This window comes from Sus scrofa, chromosome 10 (assembly GCF_054392235.1).
Source record: "Sus scrofa isolate SSC_HxYL_T2T_F1_AM1 chromosome 10, Sscrofa_HxYL_maternal_Yorkshire_Landrace_v2.0, whole genome shotgun sequence".
Lineage (NCBI taxonomy): Eukaryota > Metazoa > Chordata > Mammalia > Artiodactyla > Suidae > Sus > Sus scrofa.
The window spans coordinates 10,583,738-10,601,036 of record NC_139392.1 but is presented as its reverse complement, the minus strand read 5'-3'; the positions used below and the strand labels follow the sequence as shown (position 1 = coordinate 10,601,036).

Sequence of the window (17,299 nt, the reverse complement as noted above, 5' to 3'; positions counted from 1 at the left end):
TTCCATAACAATTGTCATGACTCAAATTGATTTTAGCTTAAAAGATCAACATCAGGGTATAATCTACTTTTTCAAGGTTTCCTTTAATGCTGAAAGGTTTCCAGATTGGTTAACCTTACCACACTCTTTCGCATTGTTGTCCTATTTCTGCATAACATTCCGGTGCCAGATTGTCAGCTAATTATGTCACAAGCAATCAGCTAACAAAGCACAGCCATTCTCCCCTGGAGAATGAACCTTGTTTCAGAGCTACTCCAAGGGAAAAAATAGGTCCCTTTCATTAAAGAAATCTGCAGTGAGGGTTTTATTTAACTGAACATTCCATTTTGGCACTGCTGTTTCCTTGATGTTGCAAGGATGTTGACGGCTGGTTACTTTTTCAGCACCTGCGGGGGAAAGTGCCGTCGAGCTCCATGGAGCCCATAGTTCATTTCTGCATCCATGGGAAGACTTGCAGCTATTTGGGAAAACTTTATAATGTCAACCTATAATCTGAAAACCACAAAATTATCTTCCTCCAGAAGGCCTTTTGGTTTAATCTCTTTGAACAATGACCTGCACTGCCTTCTTCCCTAAAGACTGAACATGGAGCAAAAATAGAGGATATTTTCCGATCTCTATTTTAATGGAGATGAGATTTCGCAAAGACATGCAAACTAAGAGAATAGGCAGAGATCAGTGACGGTAGAAAAGTGAATTTGTGGTAGAAGAACAGAGTCGTCTGGATGTTTTCGGTAGTAGAGATGGTGTTTGCCAAGTGCTTAACAGAAGGCCTGACACAATATTGGCATTCAATAAATACTACCTCCCCCTTCATGTAGGCAAACTTTGAAATTAGCTCTCAGTTTTGGAGTACACGCTCACTTGGAGATAGAGAGAGCTAGCCAAGGGATATGGCAATGATAGCCTGGTTGGAGAAAACTCTTGCTAAGAATAAATGAGTTTCAGAGGTCTAACTCCTTCCATTCATCTATTAAGGCTTTGATATTATTTACTACCTGCTTACTATGATAGTCATAATGGAATGATGATGTGTCTTAAAATCCTCCTGAGGACATTTTATATCCTAAAATCTTGGTTATTAGCAGAAAGGGAAATAGCCTCTTGGAATGGTTGACTATCCTAATCCATTGCTCTAACCATGAACATTTAAAGCTTTAAATCTTGATAAATTGGGATTAGGATCAAAACTCAATTTTAAGTGCCATGATCACCAGAATTTTAGGGCCTCCAAGCATTTTTCCTGGCCTTCCAACAGATACTCCTTACTAAAGAAGCTCTGATTATTCTCATGGATTTTTTTAATTCCGTCAACTTCAATAGAAATACTTTTAAGATGAATCCTTTAAAAATGCCACACTTCCAAGGGTATTAATGAGATCTTCATTGAAAATAGAGACAAAGAAAAGAAATTAGTTGGAACGTACGTAATGCATTTCCAGTAAGACATACTGCATTTTCATCTCGTGTAACCACAGCAAACACCTTTCTTGGAAGGTTTTTTGTTTTTTGTTTTCTTCTCTTTTTATTACAGATGATTCTGAGAAAATAAAATCTTAGCTGGAGAGATGAGTAGATATGCAGGGATATTGCAGAAAATGATGCAATTTCACAGTGTTTCACAAGCTGAACCTAATTCAGCTCTGCAACATCTTTATAAGCTCATGATTTTGAAAGCGCAAAAAAGAAAGAATTCACTAACCCTTTCAGTCTACTGACAATGATCAGAACTTAGTTTCAAGGTCTTTAACTAAATGGGATAAACTAAAATTACAGATGATTCTTAAGAGAGTCATGGAAATATAAAGATGTTAAAATGAGGCATATGGCCCAAACTTGAGAAATTTGGGTTTCGTTTCTCAGTTTGGTGACAAGAAAGCCAAGACATGATTTGTGATTAATATTCTGGTGTACAAGCTGTTATACAAGATTAAGTAGAAGAGGATCAAAGAGTTCCAGGTTCCACCAAGATGGGAGAAAGAGGGGGTGCATTTAAAGTGATGAAGGGGACTGAGGTTAGAAATCTGGACGATGTCCTGGACAGAGAAGAATCTTTTCAATACTGAAGTTTCTGACTATGAAAAGTCGGAAACTGTTTTTCCCTGGAGAGCTCTGAAAATAGAAGGAAAATAATGCATTTTGGTCCAGCGTGATTGTAATATCGTGTCTGGAGTCAAAGGAAGAAGTGGCTGGAATCGTCTCTTCTTGACTTTGCAGACGAGATTATGCTGAAGTTAGCCTACATGCGTCCAGTGGAAGTGGATCAGCGGGGAAGGGCCAATTCGATTTTTGCTGATGGGACAGTGGGTTAAGTCTAACTTTTCCAGTTCTAAGTTGCACACTATGGTAAATTTTCCTCCAAGGCCTCTCTCTCTCCCCTCTAAGAAGTGAAACAATTAACAGAGACACATGAACGATATACAGACGATCACGTACTTCTAGGGAGCTACCGGTCAGCCTTTATTTTCCGGAGGCTCTTGAGGTTTGATGTTTGGGAGAAAATCTAGGACGTCTAAGGCCTTGAAGTGTTACAATTCTTCCTATTTTAGCACGAGTTGGGCATTATAGATTTTTATTCTTGCCTTCATTCCCTGTTGATAATGGAAAGGAGAGGAGTAAAGATTGTAATAGTCGTCGGTCATCGTATCCAGTTGGAGGCTGGAAACCCTTTAAACAAACAATGATCAGATTTATAAAAGCTGCGCATGATAGCAATTCTATGTTATTGCCTCTTTTTTTGAGGAGCACCAAGAGGACAATATACGATCGCACATCTACAAGGTATACACTTCGAAATAAACCTTTTAAAGTTTTACGGAACTTTCTATCTACAGACGCATACTAAACGAGGGTTTATATCTTCACACTGGTGGCAAAGCTCTTGTTCCTGGACTGGTAGAAGTTCCTTCGGGTCTTCCAAGGATGACCTGTCCTTGGGTTGGGAATCTCTGTTCTAAAGAAAGTGACAGTTAAGCTTTTAGGCACCTTCCTTTCTGGAATGCCACATTGTCATTAGTGGAGAAGAAAATCTGTTTTTAGAGTGAGCACAAATGTGATATGAATAACTCAACAGTGATCAGAGATGATTGGGGGTGTAGAGAAAAGTAATATGCTGGGTACCATGACAAATTTCACAGTTGTTTAGCTTCAACTGATTTTAACCACTTAGGGAGAATTCTTTTACATAGCCACTAGGCAGAGATGAAAGAAATCAGCCTCTGAAATCACCCTCTTTATGGTTTTTTTCAAGCTGCTTTTATTTTTTGGTCTTTTTAGGGCTGCACCCGTGGCACATGGAGGTTCCCAGGCTAGGGGTCCAATCGGAGCTACAGCCACATCACAGCCTACACCACAGCCACAGCAATGCCAGATCCAAGCCGCGTCTGCGACCTACACCACAGCTCACTGCAGAGAGTTAAGCAACACTGGATTCTTAACCCACTGAGTGAGGCCAGGGATCAAACCCTCAACCTCATAGTTCCTAGTCGGATTCGTTTCTGCTGTACTCCTAGCCTGGGAACTCTCAAGCTGCTTTTTAAAAAACCAGCACCTTTTACTGTCTAGGCTCTGCATCAACATTTAAAAGGTCTTCCTTCAGCCTCTGTCAGGCAGCCCTATTAGGAAGTGAGTAAATTTAATAAACACACAACTGCACTAAGTATGCATAGCTCATTTGCATGTCTGTTCCGGCAGCAGTGCAGTCAGTGCAGGCAAACAGCTGTCTACTTTGGGGTTTGTGTGGGTCTGTCAAGGAGGCTCTCAGAAAACGTGTCTCTATCAAAAGAGCCCTCGTAGGGCTGGAAGGAGTTTCAGAAGCTGGGCAGAACATCCTCGGGCACACCACGGTTAGAGCCACCCAGAGGGTGGCTTTGGTCTGCCCTTAAGAGCATCAGACAGAGATAAACCCCTAAGGAGAGGGAGGAATAACAACGTGTGCATAGGCCAAAAAAAGTTTATGGTGTGGATTTCTAACTTTTTAACATTTTCAGTCTGATAGGAGATAGTAGCATTCACTCTAGAATACTCACTATTTTAAAAACTGGAACTGAAGAGGAAAGAGGGGAGAGATAAATTAGGAGCTTGGGATTAACATGGATGCACGACTTTATATAAAATACATAATCAACAGAGACCTGCTAAAGAGCTCTGGAAACCATACTCAATATTTTGTAATAACGTCTAATTGGAAAGAATCTGAAAAAGAATATATAAATTCTTATATATATGTATATACACACACTCCTATTTATTCCTATATATTTTCTTATATGTACTCCTATGTATTCTTTTGTATATTCTATATGTACTCATATGTATGTACATATATATAACTGAATCATTACACTGTACACCTGAAACTAACACAATCCTATAAATCAACTATACGTCAATAAAAAAAAATTCTGGATTTAAAACTCAATTTGCAGCAAAATGAAATACCTAAATCAATTAGCTGCTCTTCTTGCTTTGGACAGTAATAAATATTTGCCATATATATTATGTGGGGTATAATAACAAATGGGACCTCAATATTGGGAGGAGTAAGTGGGGAGGGGTCCTTTATATTATCTATATTTGAGCTCCTGAGATTAAACCGGCTTTGAAAAAAACCCCTATAATTCTCTAGGAGTCAAAGGTATAATTGAGTTCTATGAACTCACTCTATTTCTGCAGTTTGTGAGCAAGTGAAATGGAGCCAGGGAACTTTGTTTTCTTTAGGTAAAGAAATAAATGACAACGTGCAGATCTTCTTGGGTTCTGTGTCTTGGAGCCGCGCAGACTTTTATACAAGGAAAAAAAAAACTCTAGCCATGGATGAGAGTCTGTGATGATGGGAGCGGTCTTTCCTCCGAGTGAGCGGTCTCATAATGTTGTTATACCATAAAAGACACAGGGTAAACACTTCTAATAGGAGCGAGTTCGGTAAACCACATATGTAAATACATTTGCAGTGATTGTGGATTAATACGAGCGTTCACAGTCCTGTTGATGTGCAGTCACTGGAAATGCTTTCTCAGGGAAGATGGCATTTAATAGCGTCTCAATAGAGCCGTGCTTGGAAAGGCTCTGCATTCGGAAGTGAAGGGGCCCCTTCTTCCGTGGATGCCACAGACGCTGTCCAGCGCCGCACGGTAGCGGGACGTGGCCTCTGCTGCCAAATTCCGATTTGTCCTTCACATGAAGTCCATATTGACTGCTTCAAAAACTCTTTGTATGAGCTATTATTTTCAAATTGTTTCCCAACTTATACTGCAATTGAAAATTGGACAGCTTTTCAATTGCGCTCGCATTCCAATTGATTACCAATACGGTTTTTCAGAATTAAGAATATCAGTCTAGTTTCTTCCTTGGAATTGTGTTGACTCTGGGTGGCTTTCATTTAAATATTGAGGTACAGTTTGTGCCTGACTCCGTGTTAAGATAACACACAAGGCGATCAATTAGATTTATTATCTCTTCTCTCAACTCTATGGTTTGTATTGCTGTGGGGGAAAAAAAAAAAACAACCCTACATGATGTTGCCTTGGCTTCAAGGTCTCCCAGGATTCATATCTGAGCTTGTTTCTGCTGCATCAGACAGGTCTCAAGCTCTGTGATGTATTCTTTAGGATGAGGCTGTTGTAATGATCAAATGACTAATATGTTTTCTGAATAAATGCATTCTAACACTGTTAGGTTATCAGATCAAATCAATAAATATTTATTGAGTAATTACTATGTAAAAGGCACTATTGTAGACCCCGGAGGATGGGGCTGGGACGGCGCGTGGAAACCTATCTTAGATTCTCAGAATTTACTCCAAAGTGAAATCAATAGGCAAGACGGAGTCATTTAATTTGTCTAAGGTATTTCCGGGTGCTTTCAACATCATTCTGGAAGGTCCTCGGCAGTCCTGGGACCATTAACAGTCGTCACTGTGTTTTTCGGATGGAACAATTCAAGACGGGAGAGGTTAAATACATTTCTCAAGGTCACAGAGCACTAAAGATGTCAACCTGAGGTGCCTCTGTAAGCAGCTACCTCCTGGCTTTGTGTTTCATCAGCTCCGGGACAGTTGTTGGGGCTGAGGGATCTGGGGAGGTCATGCTATGGCTTGGCTGTGATTGCTAACTGGCATTTATGACATAATTAATTGACACAAAACCGCTGGCATTTAAATTAGCGGAATACAACTGTCTTCCTCCTTTAGTACAGGATGCTCTCTGAACAAATGAGTCTAGTCCCTCTGCTTTTATAGGATGAAAGGGAAACAGTGCATCCCTCTTTTTCATGGGAACTGCCCTAAACATTTCCTTTTTTTTTCCATTGAAGACTGATATACAATGTGTTAATTTCTGATGCACCGCCAAATGACTCAGTTATAAATATATATATATATATATACACACGTTCTTTTAAAAATCTTCTTTTTTTGTTGGTTTATTTATTATTTTTATTATTATTTTTTGCTTTTTGCTTTTTAGGGCCATACCTGTGGCATGTGGACGTTCCCAGGGTCAGGGTTGAATCAGAGCTGCAGCTGCCAGTTTAGGCATCTGTCACAGCAATGCGATCTGAGTGGTGTCTGCGACCCACACCACAGCGCCTGGCAAGGCCAGATCCCAGACCCACTGAACGAGGCCAGGGATCAAACCCACATCCTCATAGATACTAGTCAGATTTGCTTCTGCTGCGCCACGATGGGAATTCCAAAAATGTGATAATCTGTTATGGTTTATCACTGGCTATTGAATATAGGTCCCTGTGCTATGTATGCAGTAGGACCTTGGTGTTTATCCATTCCACCTATAATAGCTTGCAACTGAAGATTTTCAAACACACAGAAAACTTGAAAGAATGTTACAGCAAACACCTGCTTTAACCAGTACCTCGATATTATCATTTATATTTACCGGACTGGCTCTGTAACATACCTGTCCATTCTTCTATTCCTCCATCGATCTATCTTAATTTTGGAAGCCTTTTAAAGTAAATTGCAACTATAATCTTTTGGAAATGACTTTTACCGTAAGGCAAAGAGGCTTATCGTCATGGTGTGGGAGGAAATAATTATAATGGATATTCAAACAAATTTGTTCAAGATTCTCCTAAATATTGACAAGTCTCCTATTTCTGTGGTGCTGCATTCATTCGTTTTTCTGATCCTGGCAATAAGCTCATTGCGTAGAAAGGCAGATATAATACCTTCATTTTACAAACTAGAAAACTGAGGCGTTCCCATCGTGGCGCAATGGAAACGAATCCGACTAGGAACCACGAGGTTGCGGGTTTGATCCCTGGCCTCGCTCAGTGGGTTAAGGACCTGGTGATGCCGTGAGCTCTGGTGTAGGTTGCAGACGAGGCTCGGATCCCTTGTTGCTGTAGCTGTGGTGTAGGCCGGCAGCTACAGCTCCGATTGGAACCTGGGAACCTCCATGTGCCATAGGTGCGGCCCTAAAAAGAGAAAAAGACAAAAAAGAAAAGAAAAGAAAACTGCGGCTTGGAGATGCAATGTTAAGCTCGCGGTCAGGAGGCAGCATATCCAAGAACAAAGTCCTCTTGCTGGTCCGGGACCAGCACTCTTCTCATTAGGTCATGCCATCCACCCTGCTGTTTTCAGTGATTACGCTAGTACCTACTTCTTAACACAGGAATATTTAAATAGATGATTACACGCCACAGCCACTGCCTCAACACCCATAATCTTGTTTCATTGGGTCGTTTGGTTAAACAAGCCTCCAAACCTTTTACTTGAAATAGCTTGAGGGCTGAGAAGCGGTTACATCAACGTCCCTGACATTGCTATGTCTCTGCAGTCTGCAACTATGTGTGTCCAGACAGCCAGCTGCCTTTCTATCAGTCCTATCTGTGGTTTTCCAATGAAAATTTAACTTGGAAAAAATTCATTTATAATCTTGTACATTAAGCTCCACTAACCTGCCTTTTGCCAGTCCTCCTAAAACTGAGTTCCCCTAAAACCGAGTTCCTCTAACCAGTTTATAATTAACTTCTCCATCTAAAAATTTTACTCCTTTTCTTGCTTTATACCTGTTCCCCCTTGGCACTGAGGAATATCAAAGGAAACAGGGTATTGCAATAAACAGAATCCTACGAGGGCTTCCCAGAACAGCCCTCCCCCTGTGGTTTCCGTCTGCCTCTTGTTTGAAGAAAAACTTTAGGGAGTTCCCATCATGGCTCGCGGGTTAACGAACCTGACTAGTATCTGGGTAGGACATGGGTTTGATCCCTGGCCTTGCTCAGTGGGTTAAGGATCCCTCATTGTTGTATGCTGTGGTGTAGGTCACAGATGCCGCTTGGATCCAGGGCTGCTGTGGCTGTGGTGTAGGCCGGCAGCTGCAGCTCCAATGTCCCCCCCTAGACTGAGAACCTCCATATGCCGCAGGTGCAGCCCTAAAACAAACAAACAAACAAAAAAAAACCCCACAAAAAAAGACTTTAGCGTCCTAGGCCTTCCCCATGGTCCAAAGAGTAAATTTAATCAGTGAAATGAGAAAATGCAGAAATAAAGGAAAACAGTCAGGCAAGACAAAATATTAATAGTTTAGCCATTAAACAAAGTCAAAGAACTTCAGTTCCTCCTCAAGGGGGATTCGATAAGATTCTGAGACGTATCCTTGAGCTGTTTGGTAGATACTGAAACCGCCACCAGAGGTGAGGCGTTAACCGCGTGGTGACCACAAGCACGTAGACTACAGACCTGTTCATCAAATAGCTGATGATACTAACTCCGAAACACCAGCTGTTACATCACCACCAACCAATCAGAAGAATGTCCACAAGCTGATCATGCACCCCGAAACCCTCGCCCCTACCCTGTCCTCAAAGAGCACATGACTTTCCTTCGTCATTCTTAGATGTGACCTTTCCGGGGAAATAGAAGCCAAAGCGCTTTCGATTTTTTAAAATTGTATTTATCCAGTTTTATCGAGATATAGTTGACTCACAATATTGAGGCACTACAGATCCACCTGTACAGCTCATGGCAACACTGGATCCCTAACCCACTGAGCGAGGCCAGGGATTGAACCTGCGTCCTCATGGTTACTAGTCGGATTTGTTACTGCTGAGCCACAATGGGAACTCCTTGTAACTTCTTTTAAGGTTTTCTCTACCTCACATGTCGTATCCGTTTTGTCAACCAAGACCCAAGGTTCTTTCTTCGTTTGCTTTATCCACCAGCTCATGCTCAGACCTGCACAATAGTTTCCCCACGGGTTGCCCCATTCCAGCCTTTCTGCTTTCTAGGCCGCTCCACATTCCTCTTCCACCCCAGGCTTCCCACTGCTGTCGTCATTTGACTCCTCCGCACATGCGCATAACAGAGCAAAGATTAGTAGGCAAGAACTAGGCACATCCTTCCGCGAAGAGAGAGGCTCTGGCCTCCCCAGCATCGTCCTGATCTCCTTTTACAGTCTTGATGTTTCACATGAATGCTTCGTGCTAGTCAAATTATTCTCCTGACCTAAATATATCCATCAAATACACTTCTCTCTATATTAAACTCACTTTTAGCCTCTCCTCCTCCTCTTCAAATCCTACTCATTTTCCAAGATTCAGTTCAAATCCCACCTACTCTGCTAAAGCTTCCCTGTACACCACGACCTGATCTTCTCCTTCCTTTCTCTCAAATCCTCGTTCTTAGTCTTGGGATTATCTTCAGCTTCCATTACCACTGCTCACCTGTTCTGTGCCCCAGCTACCCTGGACCAATCAACTACTCTCCAAACATACATTATCTTCGCTCAGTCCTCTCTTGCAGCCTGAAATGCCTTCTCTCTTCTTCCCTTAGCAGAAACGACCCGGCTCAGAGGTTTTCTCATTTTAACTCTGTCTTCATTCCGAGATTAAGATTACTAGCTCTTCCCAGTTCCTTTGTCCCTTACACTATTTCACTTTCTTTGTCTTATCCAAGCGCTATTTGTTTTCATGATTTTTCCCTACAGAGACCTACTAAGACCCAGTAGAGCAGACACTATGCCCTCTGCTCATAATTCATCAAATCATAGTTCTTTTTTCCGAGAAGAAATTGTACTGATCAGCTCATCTAAACCTCTGGTTTGTAAAAGAGGTAATACGCCTTCTCACAGGTAGTGACTGGTTCAAAATCAGGGTTCAGTCCCATAGGAAGGCCAAATCCTGTATCAGTGCTCTAGATAAAACAGTAAATGAGGGACAATTCTCATTCCACAAAGAGCTAATAATTTGGAGAAGATGCCACATATTTAATAAGTCACAGCTTTATTTTCTGAAAAAAATAATTCTGATCATCATGTTATGCTATGTATTTTCTAAAGCTTCCAAAATACAATAAAAGATTAATTCTATTTGAAGAGACAATAGAGAATTTTTTTTTTTTTATTTTTTAAATTTTTTGGCCATGCCCACCCATGGCACGCAGAAGTTCCTAGGCCGGGGATCAAACCAGTGCCACAGCAGCAATCCAGGCCATAGCAGTGACAATGCTAGACCTTTAACCTGCTGAGCAACCATGGAACACCCAAGAATTGCTAAGTGTTAGCCAATTCTTTAATTTCCCACTAATTTAAAATTTAAAAGAGATCACCTATAAAAAATGAGCCATCAAGATCACCTGAATCAAATTATAGTTATAACATAATTTTTATTTTGCAAATTTTTCCATTGTTACATAGGTAGTACTAAATGAAACAGAAAAAGCAAATGTATCATATCTCCATTTCAAATTCATGTGAATATTGTTTACTCATTGCTTGTTTGTTTTAAGAACAAAAAAAACAATTCTCCTTCATGCCCCCACACCGGTGCTGCAGTTCATCTACTCTTTATTTTCCAGGAGAGGCCATAATAGGAAATGCAAAAAAAAAAAAAAAAACAAAAAAACAAAAACCCACTTTAATTGTTTAGTTCTGCCAGTTGTTTATTTTTTTTTCAGAATGAACTGGTGAATTGTTAGTGCCGTGATCATTATGTTTAAAGGACATTCCTTTCTGGAGTCCGAATTAGATAATGGGCCATGTGGGTCAGAATCACATTTCTTGGAGTTCTCATCGCGGCTCAGTGGTAACAAACCCAACTAGAATCCATGAGGACACGGGTTCAATCACTGGCCTTGCTCAGTGGGTTAAGGATCCAGTGTTGCCGTGAGCTGTGGTGTAGCTCACAGATGCAGCTCAGATCCCATGTTGCTGTGGCTGTGGTAAAGGCCGGCAGCTATAGCTCTGATTCAACCCCTAGCCTGGAAACTTCCATATGCCATAGGTGCTGCCTTAAAAAGATTAAAAAAAAAAAAAATCACGTTTCCCTTTAAAGAGTGACCTGTCCTGTTTTTTCTTTGTTTCCTTAAAGACTATATATCCTTATGTAGTTCTGTTTACTGTGTAAGCCCAGTACATTCCTGTTGATAAAATAAAAGTTATTCTGTTTTCTTTCCTAACCATCACCATAATTTCCTGTGTCTCAGTTTAAGTACAAACTATGGTCATTCATAGAAGGAAAAAGAATTACTCTTAGGCAAATTCAGGATTCCTTGAGTGACTGATGATCCAATCCTATTAGAAAGCCTAAAGAATCAAGTTGGATACAGTTAAATATGACCTTACACATTCCTAGTCTGGCTGCATTACGTACTCCCTCTTTGCACCAGGTTAAACCTGGAAATACCTACATATGTCTTCCTCAATCAACAGGACCTTAATGTAAGTGGCTGGTAGGGACAGTAGCTTTACTCATCATAATGTGGAAATTCGGCTATTTTGAAAGGTGAGCACCTGATTTCTTTTACTTTAAACCATTAGGGAACAAACTTTTAAAAGACGTTGAAATCAGGGGTTCCCGTCGTGGCTCAGCGGTTAACGAACCCAACTAGTATCCATGACAATGTGGGTTCCATTCCTGGCCTTGCTCATTGGGTTAAGGATCTGGCGTTGCCATGAGCTGTGGTGTAGGTCAGCGACATGGCTCAGATCTCGCGTTGCTGTGGCTGTGCAAAGGCTGGCATCTACAGCTCCAAATCGACCCCTAGCCTGGGAACCTCCATATGCCGCAGGTGCAGCCTTAAAAAGACAAAAAAAAAAAAAAGATATTGAGTTCAGAAGGGGGAGGCTGGTTTCTAAAATATTTAGTAGTAAATTTCTGAGTTTTCCTGAATATTCATGCCTTAAAACTTGAAATAAAACTGATTGGTAAACAGTCCCTAAAGCTGTTGGCTTTGGGGTAAGACTGATCAGACCTGAAAACTCTTAGCCGGGTTCAGACCTATTCTGACCCTTGATAAAAGGACTTGATAAAAGAATCACCCACAGTGAATATGCTAAAAGTATTTGTAAGAGAACCTCTTCCAAGTTGCAACTAAACAGCACAGGGCTATAGATTTGGCGGCAGTTGAGATGATAAACCAAAATAATTCGCCAAGTTCTAAATTAAGCGACAGGTGACTAAGCGGAATCAGAAGGGTTATGAGACTTGGATTTTGTTTGTCCCCATAACTTAGGACAATTTGTTAGTCTCATTCTCTCTGTTCCATCTTGGCATTGGTTTTCTTTAGTTATCACTGGTTGGGGTAATTTAATACTAGAGCACAAATGATCTTTATTTCACAAGCAAGGCCTTGGCCAGCATGTGGTCAGTAGTTTCACTGCCTACACGACTTTAGCTGGACCCAATCCTAATACACACAAGTGACTGAAAAGCCAGAGACTAGAGCCCCCTTTCACCGTTATCAAACTCTGCCCCCACCAACTAACTCACAAGCTAGACTTTGGCCTTGAGGAAAGATAGAAACTCCTGCTTCTCATCCTTTTGCATCTTTTCTTTAAACTTTGACTCACAAAATTCCTGCAGTAAGTTCTTTTTTAATCTACAGTCAGTGCTTCCGAACTAGCACCCCCTAGAGGGCTGACTGCTTTGGATTCCTTTATTTAAGGATAAAGCCAAACTTCTCCCTCTTCCCTGGGCAGGTAAGTCGGGCTCAACTGGCAAATGGGTTTAAAAATGCCACCCACAGGTACTTGAGGAAATCTCTCGGACCACAAAGTTTTGTTTTCATCACCTTTGGGTTCGTGTGTTGGACTCTGGGTGGTGTCTTCCTGCAGCCCGGTGTGCCTGCAGCAGCTAACGGGATCTCAGGGAACCTGACTTGCCGAGATTGATTGGAACCTCCAATTCAGCAGGATGACCACCTTGCAGGATGGCCTCCTTGCAGGATGGCCACCTCCTCCTCCTCCTCTTTTCTTTTTTCCTAACGACGTGACATTTGTCCTGCCAGTGATGCCGAGCGCGCCGCAGAGGATGAACGGCTGGGCTCCACAGCTCCTCTTCTTGGCAAGCGCTCACACCTCACACCGGCCTCCTCGGCATCATTAATATTATATATAGATGCCCTTGTCACAGATTTACATTCAGTGATCCGAAATCAGGATGGGAGGCCGGAGTGTGCGCGAGGAGGGGGTGGAGGAAAGCCCGCTGATTTATTGTGGCGAATGTTGGAGAATAAAAAGGGGGGTGATCAAATTTATATTAATGTCCTGACCTATCTTCTTAAAACAGCTTTTTGCTCATTTCAGTGCTTAAGCATTTGGCTGCCTGAAAGGAGAAAGCGAGAAGAAAGGAAAAGAGAAAGAAAGAAAAAAAAATTAACCTCCATGGTGCCTTGTTATTTGTCTCCTCTCTTTATGGACTTGAAAACTGTCCCCGTTACCACCCGCGTGTGAGCTTAAGGAGGGAATAGAGAGATGGACTGTTTCCGGAGATTGAAGGTTGCTCTCTCCTCCCTGGTGGAAGCTGACAGTCAGTGGATGCAGGTGTCAGTGTTCAGATGAAGGAGTCTGAACCGACTGGTAAATTTTGTCTATCCTGGCTGGTCTGGTGTAACACAACCCAGAAAGACTTTGTAGTAGAGAAAAGCATTGTATTAAATGTGGGTCTTATTCTGAAGGTCAGGAGAGGGATTTACTGTCTAAAGTACAGAGATAACATTTACGGGATCCTCCAAATTTCAGGTGTATTTTCTCCGGATGTGTTGCCAGTTCCATTTTTGGAGGGCAGGGGGGGTGTGGTGGTGCATGCTTGTTGTGTACAGAAGTTCCTGGGCCAGGGATCGAACCCAGACCACAGCAATGACAAGGCCAGATCCTTTACCTGCTGAGCCACCAGAGAACTCCCGGATTGCTATTTTTTCAGAAAAACGAGAAGCAACTGATCTTGCTTATTTTTTTTCTAAATTAAGGTAGTTAGCAAGGTTCTGAAATTCTTCTCCATGTCTTATGTGTGTGTCCATGGATTTTTACTGTTCATTCTGCAAAGTTTTGGCAAGCCCACCGGGGAGGGTGGGCCAGGCCTCGGGCGGAGCTTGAATTATAACTTTTAAACCTCAGACATGGGATGGGAACCTCCATCTCTGCTACTGTTTGGGGCCCCCGAGTTTTAGAGGTAGTCTTGGACACTTTCTCAGTCCAGTCCAAAGGCTGGTTTTTCTGTCTGCAATAATAACTTGGCAATCTTTCTTGATGGTATTCTTTTTTTTTTTTTTTGTCTTTTTTTGTCTTTGTAGGGCTGCACCTGCGGCATAAGGAGGTTCCCAGGCTAGGGGGTCTAATCGGAGCTGCTGCTGCCGGCCACAGCCACAGCCACGCCAGATCTGAGCCATGTCTATGACCTGCACCACAGCTCATGGCAATGCCGGATCCTTAACCCACTGAGCGAGGCCAGGGATGGAACCCGCAACCTCACGGTTCCTTGTCAGATTCGTTTCCGCTGCACCAGGATGGGAACTTCTTGATCGTGTTCTTGATTTCGCTTTGCATCTGCATGCCTTCTCTTCTCCTCATGTATGACCTTCACCTTCATAGTTCTGACCAAGCTTCCTTGGCTTAATGCTTTAATATGGCTTACGTGCTCCTTCTTATCCCGGCTGAGGAATCACATGGAATGTACCCACTGAACAATTTTAGCTAGAGGAATATACCATCCCCTGACTGCAGTCTCTTCACATAAATATTCTTTTGGAATGAATGGGATAGCCTGTGTATTAGGTGAGGATTAAGCAAAAGGAAAAAAGGGAAAAGAAAAAAGGCATCCATTATAGAAAGTTTTCTTCAACCTCAGCTACATGCTTTTGCTGTAATGGTTGATAACACTCATAGCGAGCCATTCATGAATCACTAATCAGGTCTCAGAGTAGAACTTGGCTCAGGCCACCCTGACACTAAGAAGTTGAATGCTAAATGGCGATGTAATATTAGGGGCACTATTCAATTGACATTAAGCTGTCCTCATTTGGTGGCTGTTCAATGGGCGTTCCCTGGGTGATTGTAAATGCAGGAAGCTAATGATGCTGGCAACTTAGCCAGCCTTTCTGCTGTGGGAACAAAAGTTGCACATCCGAACTGTTCCCATTGACCGTAATCCTCTTACGCCACAAAATCATTGCAAATTAAGTCAATAGGTTTTCAGACAAAATGAGTTAAGAGCCAGGGTGGGGAACCACCACCGTTTCCCCAGTTATCACTTTTTTTTTTCCCAGTATGATGATCGAATCTACTGTCTCCTTCTTAAAGACTAGAGGAAGAATGTCAATCAAATCCCCGTAACTTTTTACTTTTTAACAAATCCTGGAACAAGCTTAACCACCCATAAGCCATGGTGGAGGCTTTCAGTCGCAGACTGAACTTCCTTTGACATAACTTCAGAGCCAAGGTTCAAGTTCGCAGGAGGTACAGCTTGCTAACGAAGAACATACTGTCCCCTGCTGTCGCCCTCGAAAAGGAAACCATCTCAGGACTAAAGAGTGCAGGTGCCTGGGTGATGTTTGGAGAGGGGTAGGAGGGTACATCTGCTTATCTATTTTAGGTGCTTATAGTGTGTCTTCCATTTCCCAGTGTTGGTTTAGCATGAGGTTGTATTACTTCAAGGAAGCCCGTATTACTGTCGGACCACAATTTACTGTGACTGCTCCTCTCTAGATGTGTCAGCTGGGCCGTCTCTTGACGTTCCCGAAATTATGCTTCCTCATTTCTAAACTAGAAATGACAGAACGTTCTTCATAAGGATGATGAGAAGAGTAAATGAGGTAACCTGGGCTCGGTGGTGACAGAGGGCACAATATGTTATAATTAACTTAAGGTAGGCAGTGATGAAGAAAAGCATTAAGCAGTAAGAGTAAAGATATTCCTGAGTCTTCTTCTTGACAAAGTGAATACGGATCATAATCTATACATCTCCTTGCTGTGTCTTTATCTTTTTCAGTTTCCAGTGGGACAACAGTTTCCCAGTGGGGCAACAGTTCAATATCATATGTGTATCAAAACAGATCCAACAGGCTAGCTCTCAGGAGCTTCCCTTATGTTGATATGATTTTGTCTAGGGTGAAGATTGCCCCTAAATACTGTCTTTATAGACAAGGCCAAAGACCTGGTCTGTCTTGCTCACTTCTGAAGGCTCAGCACACGAAACGGTGTCTGGCATATGTTCAACAAATATTTATTACAAGAAGCAAAACATGCATAGAGAACTTTGAGATAGGAGAGTGGTTTAAATGGCAGAATGAGCTACCAAAATTGGGAAATTTCCATCTTGGCATTATGTCCTTCAGTTGGGGCTGGCAACATGCGATATTTGTTAGAATATAACAGTAATACTTTAAAACATAGAAATCATTCTAAAAGCATAGATCTCAACTTTAAAATTGGAAAGAGGGGAAAAAAAACCCCAACATTTCATAACAGGACATAAATTTAGTTGTGCTTGAGATACCAAGTAATTATTGTTAATGCAATTCAAGATAAATTAATTTCCTTCGTTTCATTCATAGTTTTTATAAATGCCTTTTAAAGTTTTAAATGTTAATTTTATTATGAAGTCAGTATATTTAGATTAGGGAATTAAACTGAATTAATTTCAATGTCTGAGATTCTTAATTGCCAATCACAGTAGAAGTCTCCTCTTGCCCACTTTATAATTAGCCCTAATTATAGGTCTATAATATGTTTATTTAGTTATTCAAAACTTCTTGTGCCTTGAGATATAAAACAATGCAAGGAATATATAAACTTGTGGACAAGAAAAAATAAAAACACTCTGTGGTCACAAAAGTTACCCTCTGAAGTAACTAAGACATTACCTATCTATAGAAATGAGTTCATTAGGCTAAATGTATCTATCAATTTAAAAAAAGACAAACATTTAAGTTGCAATATTATAATGTTATAATTGGAAGAAAATAAGGAAATTGTCCATCAACCTGCCTTGATGGTCATAACTATTTACTTGTTGAGCTATCATGAAATTGGAGAACAGTCTTCTCATGGTTCCTTTTTGTCCCCCC

General features: G+C 41.4%; 1 protein-coding gene across 44 annotated transcripts in view; it reads right to left on the bottom strand.

Annotated features, from left to right (window-relative positions):
* The window catches only part of SPATA17 (spermatogenesis associated 17), a 386,966-nt gene that overhangs the window by 96,400 nt on the left and 273,267 nt on the right, over window positions 1-17,299 (bottom strand). For 6 of the 44 annotated variants that reach the window (XR_014817058.1, XR_014817038.1, XR_014817052.1 and 3 more), the window contains one exon: window positions 2,437-2,591. The exons of the other annotated variants lie outside the window; for them this stretch is intronic. The gene's annotated coding sequence lies outside the window, so the exon portion shown is untranslated. The remainder of the gene's footprint in view (window positions 1-2,436; window positions 2,592-17,299) is intronic. 44 annotated transcript variants of the gene reach the window in all.